At 41.3% G+C, this 12,486-nt stretch overlaps 1 protein-coding gene across 1 annotated transcript in view; it reads left to right on the top strand.

Moving 5' to 3' along the window:
* Nucleotides 1–12,486, top strand: part of plxnb2a.1 (plexin b2a, tandem duplicate 1) — a 231,712-nt gene that overhangs the window by 58,908 nt on the left and 160,318 nt on the right. Inside the window, exon 2 of the mRNA XM_085436803.1 lies at nucleotides 8,957–9,014. The gene's annotated coding sequence lies outside the window, so the exon portion shown is untranslated. The remainder of the gene's footprint in view (nucleotides 1–8,956; nucleotides 9,015–12,486) is intronic.

The raw sequence follows: 12,486 nt of genomic DNA on the forward strand, positions 1-12,486 counted from the left end.
AAAGACTTTCCGTGTTTAGTTTGAGTGTCCAGCATGTGAAGGCTTGTGCCTTTAAAGAGCCACTGTTGCATTATATTGTGGGTGTAATGTCAGAATGAGAAAATGTGGAAGAACTTGGATCTGCTCTTAAAATTACAGGTGTTTTTTTTTTTTTTTTTTTTTTTTTTATAACCTCTCTCAGCTGTACATTAAAGAGGTTGAGAAGAAGAAAAAGGTTGTACTTCTTGACACACGATGGTTTTATTGGTTCAGCCCACTCAAAATCAAATTGGACTGTAGGTGGAGTTTAAAACTAAATGAGCTGAGACACGCTCTCTATGGGCGATCATAATAATGGATTGGATTTATATAGCGCTTTTCAAGGCACCCAAAGCGCTTTACAATACCACTATTCATTCACTCTCACATTCACACACTGGTGGAGGCAGCTACAGTTGTAGCCACAGCTGCCCTGGGGCAGACTGACAGAAGCGAGGCTGCCATATCGCGCCATCGGCCCCTCTGGCCAACACCAGTAGGCAAGTAGGGTAAAGTGTCTTGCCCAAGGACACAACGACCAGGACAGAGAGTCCAGGGATCGAACCGGCGACCTTCCGGTTACAGATGCGATTTCCAACCCCCTGAACCACGGTCGCCCTACGATCAGTAATTAAAGCACTGAAAAGTACTTTAGATATAAGTAGTGGCTGGTTAATGCATTGCTTGCAGGCAGTCAAGCGCAACTGCAGTTCCTCTCATGTCCACTTGAGGCTCTAAATGCTTGTCAGTCCCAATAGGTTATGTTAAAATGTCCAACTTTACGTCCAATTTACATCCTGATATGAAATATGGTTCATTTCACCTTTCACGATGACTCTACAAGCAGTTGGTATTGTTATAAATCACTCGTTTAAGTGAGGCCTTAAGCTGTCTTTAATTGGGGATGTGGCTGCTGGCTACTGACTTGAGCCACTGTTCTGAGAAACCGTCCTACTTTGGCAAATCGTCCTACCCGTATTATAATTTGATGGTGACTTCTGACTAAACCTAACCCTAATCCTCACCATAACCATAACAAATATTTACAATGGGTTCAAAACAATGAAGTAAATTAGGGTTTTGTGTTGTGCATATGCGCAGAAACAACAGGTTGGATGGTTTGTGAGGTAGGATAGATTTCCACAACACCACTGAATTCAACCTTTTAACCATGTTTAGGTTGTTATTTGCTCTTTTGAGCATTTTCAGTGTGATTTTATGTTTCCCTTTGTAAACTGGGGTTCCGGAGGGTGGTTGTCACTGACTGTGGCCTAAAGAACACCTGTGTCGCTTGTATAAAGGCAACTTGAGACGGGATGCACTTGATTTTTGGGTGATTGCAAAAGCTGTCTGGACTGGTCTGAAATTACCCCATCTAACTAGTTTAGCAGCAGCTGAGTCGGTTATGTGTGGATATGATGGTGTTCAGACATTAGTAAGGCATACAGTGTATTTTCATCATGTTTCATCATTAATTGCACAGCATGATGCTGTTCTTACCTCAACCTGGCAGCCGCTCGCCTCCTTCCTGCTGTTCAGCGAGGCAGCGCCTGCGTGTGAGTCATTGAAGGGGGAAGACGGCTCGGCTGCACAGCTTTGAGCTCGCTGTACCGCCCTGCTCTCATAGCTCGCATTTCTCAGATAAAAACCAGCTAGCAAAACTGATTTACAAGACTCCTCTCCACTCGGTGTGTGTGTGTGTGTGTGTGTGTGCGTGTGTGTGTGTGTGTGTGTTGATTTAGAAGACTTAAAGTATAATAAACTATCGTGACAATCTCTGCGAGGAAAAGCACATCAACCTGTAAATCACATCACAGCATTCAGCACTTGTTCTCCATCTGTCATGCAGCTGCAGCAGCAGTGTGTGTTTACAGTACACTCATGCAGGTTTCATTTTGCACATGTTGAACCTAAATCTCTGTCTTCCTCGTCCTCTTGTGGCTTTTTTGTTCAGCTTGTTTTTTTTATGTTTTCTCTGCACTTTCTGCGTCTCGTTGTGTGTATATGTTTACCTCACTCCTGTGTCTTGACACACTCATACTTATCTTCTCGCTTTTGCTGTCAGCACCAGTCATTTGATATGGTTTCAGTGTTATAGGGGAGGGAAATTCCAAGAAAGCAAGCGTTAACTCCCTTTATTGGATTTCCAGCCACCAGGGCCTTCCTTAATATCTATGCTATGAGTAACTTAACACCAAGCTGGAAAGTGTTCTTTACATTGGCACTGACTTTAAACTCAGAACCAGCAGTGATCTGAGTGTACATGGCAGAGGTTAACTGTGCTTTCAACCACTACAGGACATTCAACTTGACTTTTTTCTTTTGTTGAAACACATTTTCAAACACAAAATTTGTTCTGTTTTATCTTTGTTTTTGTCTCCACAAGCTTTAGAGGGAAATGGCTTCATCATTAAGTGCTAAAACCAGCCTCTGTGTCTACCTTCGGGAGCAAAGTTCCTCCTGAAACTATCAGTTAGAAATAGTTCTAGGTGTCGGCTGACAAAAATTAAAAACCATAGCTACTATAATTAAATGTGGCCAGTCTCCTCTTCAGGGTCCCTTTCTTGTGCATGTTTGAACAGATTCGAACAGAACTGTTAGTTGGAGATCACTTGGTGACAGTCCTGTTCTTAGTCCTGTGTAGTTGGACAGTAGTTGGTGCAATCAAAGGGTGGAGGGTGTGGTGTTCAGTTTTTCATCATCTGCTTTTTGCAGATCATGTGGTTCTATTGGCTTCATTGAGCCTTGCTTGCACTGTGACTGTCTGCAGCCAAATGTGAAGTGGTTATGCTGTGAATGAGCTCCAAGTCTGAGGCCTTTGTTCTCAGTTGGAATCGGCTGGAGTGCCCACTCCAGGTCGCTGGTGAACTTTTGCCCATGTGGAGGAGTTTAAGTATCTTTTGGTGTTATTTATGAGTCAGGGGAGAATGGAGTGGGATTGGTGCAACATCTACAGTGATATGGATGCTGTGCCAGTCTGTTGTGATGAAGAGAGCTCAGCTTAAAAGGAAAGGTGTGGATTTACTGGTCAATCTACCCTCCAACCTTCATTTATGGTCACAAGCTTTGGGTAGTAACTGGAAGAATAAGACTGCAGATACAAGAGTGGAAAATTAAATGATGTCTTGATTAAGCCTTCTAGATATGAGGAGGAGTTGGGTTTTTCTGAGTCAGGCACTTGGAGTAGAACGGCTACCTCTCGCCATTAAAAGGAGAAAGTTTTAGAGGTTTGGGCAACTTGGATGCCTCGTGGGTGCCTCCTGGATGTCTCCTAAAGGATGAGTTTTGGGGGAGTCCTTCCAGGAGGAGGTCCCGGAGAAGATCAAGGCCATGCTAAGGAGATTACCTCCCTGCTGGCTTGGGAACGCCTCAGTGCCCCTCAGTAGAGCCACAGGAGGTGGCCTGGAAGAGGAAAGTCTGTGATTCTCTTCTTAGAGTGCTGTGTGAATAATGAGTGATGGATGGATGGCAGAAAGAAAGTGGACAGATTTCCCGGGGAGCTAAATCTTGCTATTAGGAAAGGAATGGCCAAAAAAACTCCTTTAGTTGTCGTAGTAAACTTATGTGTCTGTGGTCTCTGTGAGCATTGGAAAAAGCATTTGCATGCTCCTGATTCTATTCATGACTGGACCTTAGAGCTTTGGTCTTAAAAAATTAAAAATTCTCCCACTGAAAGTTGCTAACGACCACAAAACGACCTAGCTGTCATCACACGAGCCTGTCGATAGTCGATAAAAGCCAGGTCAGTATGACACAGACTTGATGCTGAGGATTGCAGTGAGCAGAACTTAATGAGAGGATGTTGAAAAGTAACGGCTGTACTGAAAAAGGTGCATGTGAAGAGGAGTTTTGAGAGGATATGTGGTAAAATATGTTTTTATTTATTTTAATGGGCTGATTTCTGGAACTTTTTTTCATCACGCCTTGCATAATTGAGTTCAGATGGGGTTTGAGGAGGGAACTCTATCCAGTTTTCTTGATGTTCTCCGTTGTCTATCTAACTTGATATTAAAGGCATATAAAGCAACACAACACCTTGAAATCTGTGCTGAAAATAGTGTGCAGACACCTCAAGCTGTTCTGTGGGGTTGGAAAGCCTGGGTATGATTTTTATAAGGTGCACTAAGAAAGTGGATGACACAAGTGTTGCCTTAAATACAATAAAAACAGTAAAGAGGTAATCATGCTGTCAACCTGTCCTCTGTTACAGAGTGTTTAATAAAAGAAACTGTCAGTGTTACTGTCTCATTGTGACAGATTTTTTCTTTGATTCAATTCTAAGTGGAAAAACTCAACTTCCACATATGTGTCTGTGTCTTTTCAGAAAATACATAGCGGTGTATATAAGACCGTCCCACTATGGAGAACAAGCGAGACACAGAAACATGAACACCCACTCCCTTTGAATAATAGACTGCTTAAGTCTCAAGGATGCTGTGCTGCAGTACAGAAGGTTGTATTTACCCCGTGGTACATGCATGATCGATTGACAGAATGTTGAAGGAATGCAAAATATCCAGTTGATTAAAAAGTGAAAGTGTTAAGATTCTTTTTCTGCTGTCAAATAACCGAGCTCCTCGCCTTACCTGAAAGCTCTCTCCACATTTATAGAGAAACATAACTGACCGTTGGTTTTACACCAGTTATGCTGCCTCTAACATTGTTGAGCATGACAGGTTCCATGGTGGGTCAGTGATGGTCTGGAGAAGCATAACATTTGAGGGCACAGACTTCTACACAGTTTACAACAATGCTCTGACAGCCATCAGGTATCTGGGTGAAATCCTTGGACCCACTGTCAGACTGGTGCAGTGGGCCCTGGGTTCCTCCTAGTAGACGACAATGCCCTGACTCATGTGGTGAGATTATGCAAGTAGTTCCTGGAGGATGAAGGCAGTCCATACCACTGACTGGCCCTAATGCTCACCTGAACAAAATCCAATAGAACACCTCATCGACATTATGTTTTGATCCATCCAACGCTGCTAGGTTGCACCTCACACTGTCCAGGAGTTCAGTGATGGTCCTGATCCAAGAGGAGATCCCCCAGGACACCATTCGTTATTTCATTAGGAGCTTGTATGCAAGCATGTGGGAGCGTACAAACTACTATTACTGTTTTGAGTTGCTGCAGTGACGTTTTGGCAAAATGCTCTGCTCTTTGGTTTTCAGGATGGTTTTGAATTCAGCCCTCTGTAGGTTGATGATTTTCATTTCGGTCAAACGATGTGGCATTCTTTCATTCCTAACATGTAACCAAGTCCATATCAGTGCAGATATCCAGCATTATTGTATTCCTAGTAAGATCTGATGTGTTTACTATCTACTCATAAGTTGGTCAACAGTAGCTTCAGCTCTCATTGAGACCCGCGTCGGCTGTGGTGTCGCTTTTGGCTTTTGAGGGAATCTGCTATCTTTTTCTTTCTTCTTTTTCTCAGTTCGTGGCCATAGATCAGGGCAGGGAAATAGGAGCTGTGACTTTTGACTTCTCCTTTCCCCTCTCATGAACAAAACCCCAATATGCTTTTCTCTAGTCTGCAAAGAGTCATGAAACCAGAGGCACCACATCACCTGCAAAATGCTAAATGCAACCTTGAGACTACAGAGTCAGACGCACGTCGGCTTTGACTTGAAATTCGTTCCATAATAAGTTATGAATCTGTAACAAAAGGAGCCCCCAATGGATTCCAGTATCCACCTGGAACTACTCTGACTTCTTGCTCACACTGCAGTTCAAATAAAAGCGATACAGGTAAACTGATGATAAGACAGAATTGGATTCAGGAACGCTTTGATTCAGCTTTCATTAAAGCGCGTGTTTTTTTTTTCAAATTTGATCAAAGCAGCTTTTTATTTCATGCATGAAATGGGGAAAAGGTCCAGATCACCTCCAACATCAGAGTCCTGAGAGCGTTAAAATTATCTCCTGTCATGCATTATGAATGGACTGAGGATCAAGCAATAGAAAATATTAACTGACAGCTTTCTTATCTTTTTAAGTCGCTTTTTTCTTTGTCATTTTCAACTAAATCTTGCATTTCCTTTCAAATAAAGTTTAATTTAGCTTCAGTTCTTTCCGTTAAACAAATGGGATCACCAGCAGATATACTCCTAAAGAATCTGGCCTTTTTAGTCACCGTGCTCTAATGCAGAGGAGCAAAACGAAAAAGCAAAAGGAAAGAAAATTAATCAGTAACTATTTTCTCTTTTCCAGCTCATACGGTGTCAGGATTTTGCTTATTTGTCTTTTATGAAACCTTAAATTTAAATATCTTTAGCCTGAGACTAAAGGCCTGGTGGATTTTATAAGGTAGTAATTAGAAGATGAATCCATAATGAAAATAATCACTGGTTTGACCTCCAGTTAGAGTTAACAGAATCATTCATTTATATTTCAGCACTCAGTGCTCCACAGAGAGAAGGAAATGTTTGTAGAAAGATAACCAAAGTTATTATAAAGTTATAAGTTTAGATGGAGAATTTCCAGCTGCAACGCCTGAACTGAGACGCAGGCAAGCCGATTTCAGAAGGCCTCAAAATTTTCAATGACGCCTCACAAGATGAAGGATTAATAAGCAACGTATTTAACGAGGAATTCAGTCGTTAAACTGCCATCTTTCAGCTAAACAATGCAGCAAATTTGAGCAGGCCCTCTGGGTTTTTTCCTCCAGAACAAACAGCCAAGTCGGGCGTGTGAATGTTAGAGGAAATAACTTATCGCTGGGCTGCAGGTCAAACAGAGGCTAATCGTTTGACACTCGGCAGCTGGATGCATGTTTACCCAGCAGAGTTTGTATCGTGTGTATTTATAGGATCGGCACTAATCACCAGCAACAACTTCCCAGGGGTACACTCTGAGGAATATCAAAGCTAATACGAATTATCTTTTTTTATTTTTAAAAGAACTGAAAACAGACTTAACTGAAATCGTAGCCGTTAACCACTACTTTTTAAGACCTGTAGATATTAATAGATGTTACCATGTCTTTGACTTGTTGCTTTGATTCATTGAAGTCTTCACACGCATCCAAAATCTTTCAGACGCTGCCTTAATCACAAGGAGTCGCCACACTGGGTAGCTCCGCATGTTTGATTTGGCAGATTGTTAAAAATGCTGATCATAAGCACGCTGCTCGCAGATGGACACCTGACAGGCACCTAAACTTCAGCGACACAGAGAAGCGTCACGTAATCCACTTCAAGGGAAGAGCCGATTATTGATGTCAGCATGTGCACACAAAACGTTTTACAGCATTTACAAATCATTCTCATCTTCAGGAATCAAACGGGCTGCAGCGTGGCGCGGTTGTTGGCGCTGCTGCCTCACAGCGAGAGGGAGCAAACCATATTTATTTATTTATGCGGTGCTTTTCCAAGACAAAGCACTTTACAAAACTGATCTAAGATGGTGCAAAATCTTTTCAAAAAGGGGACAGCGGATGAAAGAATATAAAAGAACAAAATGTACAAAATACAAAAATGACATTTACACTCATTGGAGGTAAAATACTACAGAACTAAAAGTGGAGTAAGTCCACAGACTCAGCAGACCTCAGAGGAGCAGGCGGAGCACTCCACAGCTCAGGTCTGGCAACAGGTTTCCTTTCTGAACCCAGGTGAACCTCTTCTGTGTGCTGTTTGCTCCAGGGGCGCTGCTTATTTCTGCCCACGGCACACCTCACAGAGCATATTCCAAATCTAAAGATTTTCATTTCATGGCTAAGTAGAGGTTTAAAAATCCTCTCTGATGCCTCACAGATAAGCCACAGGTGTCCACACTGGGAGGCTGGAGGAGGGGTAGCGTTTGAGGAATCACCGATTCATCGGGAGCTGCTTTGGGAGCTTCATGTCCTGCATAAAACCCTTTGGTTAGATTCAGTGAAAGATTGCGGTTTCGGTTAAAATGTGCCGTTTTTATAACGTTTATGCTGCACACATTGTCAGAAACTCTGTTTACTGGCACTGACACCAAAAAAGCTTGTGCAGAAGAGAACTTGAGAAAACTGAACTGTTTGTCCATAGAAGGAAAAACAGGTTCATCTTTATAACTCATAACTCTGATCAGTCAAATCTTTTCTTTCTGAAGGACAGATTATCAGATGGAGTCTTTCCGTGGACTTTAGTGTGTAGAGTTTCAGTTGGTTCGTCCATATTTTTCAGACATTTGGCTTATATGAACAACTCTGTTGCCTTTGAGCTTTTAAATTGAGCTAATGGTGCATTTAATGCATTTTCTATGAGATTCATGTTAAGCGTTTTTTAAAAGTTCCCTTTGTGTGAAGTGCGATGGAAATTCCTGCATGTTAAGAGCCGGGATCGGGGCGCCGTGTCATGAATGGCATGAAATCACTTTAATCAGGGGTAACTGTGAAGTACTGAAGACTGCGTTAATCTGAGCTTGGTCACCCTGCCAGGCTGTGGAGTTAAGTGTTCTGACTCGTGGCTGATTGGTAGTGTAGGTGGTTGATTAGTTTGGTCCAGATCACATGGACTACTAAAGTCTGATTGAGCTGAGTCACAAAAAAGTTGGAGGCTGAGTGATTCCTGCATTAGGCGTAATTAGCATGTGTGTGTATATGAGCAGCGTTGGTGTGTGGGGGTGTCGTCTCCTCTGAAGTTTACTTCCTGGCTGCTTCTTTCTCCTGTTTTTCAGCTGTTTCTGAGCATAATTAACCTTCTATCAAATGGTGGCGTAAACCTCATCGCTTCAATTTTGTTAATTTGTGTGTTTCAAGTCGAACTCCGTGGGAGAGTTAATTAGCGAGTTCAGATTTAAAGCTACGAGTGATTCGCCGGGCCGCGTTCACACAGCAGCAATGTTTTTGAATGTTTAAACCATCGAACCCAAAAATATGCATTTATGTTCGAAGCTTTGATCAATAAGTTTACCAAGTATAACTAAAGGAAATAACAAACTCAACTCTTGTGTCTTTTGTAGGTGAGGAGAGAGAGGTTCTTCATGTCATCAGGGTTCAACAGGCTTCATCACTGAACAGGTAAGATTTGATCACCTCCACCCTAATCTTCCCTCTTTGCCTTCTAAGATCTCTAATCAGAGCTTCACTCAGGACCTGCTTTCAGCCACCTGACGATGTTATTTCAATGACGACCTCAGTGGTAGACTTGTGATTGAAGGAAAATATTGATTTTTTTTTTTTTTTTGATGATTTGGTGGACTGCCTGCTTGAGAACTCAACTGAACCCCACCTTTTTGTTCATCCTGAGGGTGCTAGCAGTCTTTCATCTGATTGCTTCATGTAGGTCCTCATATTTTCTAAGATTTAAAACATCTGTATACCTCTGGGAGCACTGGGAGATACATTTTAACTAGAGATGGCACGATACCACTTTTTTATGTCCGATACCGATACCGATATCATAAATTTGGATATCTGCCGATACCGATATGAATCCGATATAGTGTTTTTTAATCAACAAAACTGTTTTTTAAAATATCTTGCTGCATTTTGCAAGTCTGCAAGTTCATACTCAAGTTTAAAACAACAACTACACTAAAGCTATTCTGTTATACCTGTATACAAAAAAAATATTTCATAGTTCAGCAATACTGATCAATCTAATAAACTTAGACCTACACCATCCTCCCTATTCTGGTATTTTAAAGAGTACTTAGCGTAAATATTAAGCAACCTAACTAATAGGGTTCCAACTCCCAGCAACAACAAAAATAAATAAATAAAAAATAAGGAACCACCCCTCACGCTCCACCTCATGATGCTTAATCGACGTAATCAACCTTAATTTGATGCAGTGTGAAAAAAAATGCACAGAAATCAATTATTTTTCAAGAAATATTAAATAGATTCAACATCTTTCTTCAACAAAATTGCAGACTGCACAGATGGTACCTTCCCAAAGGAAAAAGTACTATAGTTTACTAGGGTATATATATTAGACTTAATAGTCACTATATACAGTAATTGACTTCTATTCATTTTACATCAAATTAAAACTTTGTGTGTCAGATAATTATTTATTAAAAGCTAGACATTTTAAACGAGAATAAGAAAGAAAAGTATGTCTTTGTGCCCCCTTTTCCCAGTTAATGCCCTATCGGCCCCCCTGGCTAAACTTTGCTAGATCCGCCCCTGCACAGTTACCAGCGTCAGCTACGTAGAAAAAGATCCTGGAGTAGAAAGTAATAATAAATAAATTCTAACAACAGCTTATCAAGCTTAAACGTGCTGCTGTTGTTCAGCCGCTGGTTTCCTCTTTCTGGTGCAAAGTGGGCCAAAAACAAAGACGGACTCGCGACAGAAAAGCCGATCAGCTGATCATTTAAGCAGTTTCACGATTGAAGTAGCAGCCGGAGAGCGAGAGGCAGTCGCTCGTTAAGCTTAACGCAGGAATGCTTTACAAACAGTCAGAGATGGACTTACACACTTGCTTTACTTCTCTCGGGGATAACTTTGTCGGAGATGAAATGCCAGGTTGCTAGCGAAGCTCCAAATGCTATCCAGACCACAGGTCCCGCATGCCACAGCCGCTCTATCACATGATGCATACTGCTCCGACGTGCTAACGTTCTGAGGTGAGTTACGGCGTGTTGCAAGTTTTGTGAGGTGCTTTCGTGATATTTAATGGATCGGATTACATTTTTTATTTTTCTCCGATATCCGATCCAGTCATTTAGGTCAGTATCGGACCGATACCGATACGTAATATCGGATCGGTCCATCTCTAATTTTAACATATTTTACTCTATTCAGAAGTGTTTGGATGCGAGCGTCAGTTTAATTCAAATCTTATTTAAACAACTCGAGTTCACAGCAACAGTTGTTCCAAGGTGCTTAGATAAAGACCCTGCAATATTAGATGGGGAACCCCAACAATTAGGCGTTCCCCTTTGGACATGCACTTAATGACAGTGGAGAGGAAAAACTCCCTTCAAGCAGGAAGGGAGCTCCTACAGAAATAGGCTCAAGGAGGGGCAAACATCTTGGAGAACAGAAAAAGGACAAAAAACAAACTACATGAAAGAGAAAACATGCACAGTGTCATGTAAATGGCACAAGGAGAAGTCCTCAGTGCATTGTGGGAAGTCCGACAGCAATCTAAGCCTAAAGCAGCATTAAACTGTAAACTTCCCTTCCAAGAACCTCCCTTCACTTCTGTTATACTTATCAGTAGAGCAGGGCGATATGGCCAAAAATATTTATCACGATATATATTTGAAAATTTGCTATAACGATATAACTGACGATATAATTGATGCGAGACAAAATACAACTCCACAACATTACTAGCGCAAAAAGACAACCTTCCATTTATTTTCACTTAAACAAGAAGCTGGTTTTTATGTACATTAAAGCTTTATAAAAATGTAACAGTGCAAATGCAAATTCCTTGCTGAAAGTTTAACCAAAAGGCATTTCCAGTAGAAATGGGCTGACATATCCTGAGCATAACCATGTATAATATCCACTGAAGTTAAAAAGAGGTGCTTTGCAACATTAAACTGCATTGTGCAGTACGCATTTTTCAGACCATAAGGTGCACGGGATTATAAGGCACATTAAGCGAAACAAAGCAGTCAGATGAATCAAACTTTATTAAACTCATTCTTCTTGCTTCCTCCACTTTTGTACCATTGATTCATTAATGTTGAATTCTCTGGTAGCTGCTCTATTCCCATGTTGTTGCAGTATATTAATGACTAACCTCGTATTGTGGATGGATTATCTCAGTTGTTCTCCTCACTGAAGTTCGGTCCGTTTACAGCATCCTGCCATGCGATTGCATTTGTCTCTAACCATGAAGAACCTTCACGTTAACTTTTTATAAGTGGAAAAGTGTTAGTGTTCGTCCTCCAGCTTCACTGTTTATGTTATGCTAACATAGCTGTGTCGCTAGCGATCACGTAGCACATCATTATATACCAGCTAGCCCAACTTCAGTAACCCTACAAACGTCACTGCTGTTTAGTTTCCTGTCTTCATTTATGTTGGAAGTGATAGCAGAGCTGTACGTTTGATTTTTTTCAGAAATCTCTCCGTCAGAACATGCTATATCATGCTTAGGTAACTAGCGAGCTAACTTCCGCTAGCTTCCTGCTAACTTCTAACTCCGTTAAATGTAATAAATTTTGTTTTCATGGATGCCTGGAAGTTAAACTTCATAGTTACACCTGGTAAAGCAGCAATGCTGATCATTTTATTAAAGATGAAAGAATTTAGACAGTTTTTAACTCTCAGTGATGCTGCAGTGTTGTTTGACCTCAAGTATACGGAGTTTAGGACCCAGATTACTCCCAGATTTAAGAGCATCTTAGTCCGACAAATACGACAATAGCGACGGCCGCTTGCTTGCATGTTCTGCAAAAAAATGTGCTTTGTCGTGTATCTGACGGACAAACACCAAACCAGTTACACATCACTGAAGTTGCACCGTTTTTACAAACCAATTCTGGTTCATCTGTTTCACTCAAGAATCGGCCATGTGCGTATG

This window comes from Copadichromis virginalis, linkage group LG17 (genome assembly GCF_057382275.1).
Source record: "Copadichromis virginalis isolate Kocher_CV1m ecotype Utaka linkage group LG17, C_Virginalis_male_GT1.1, whole genome shotgun sequence".
In the NCBI taxonomy this organism is placed as follows: domain Eukaryota; kingdom Metazoa; phylum Chordata; class Actinopteri; order Cichliformes; family Cichlidae; genus Copadichromis; species Copadichromis virginalis.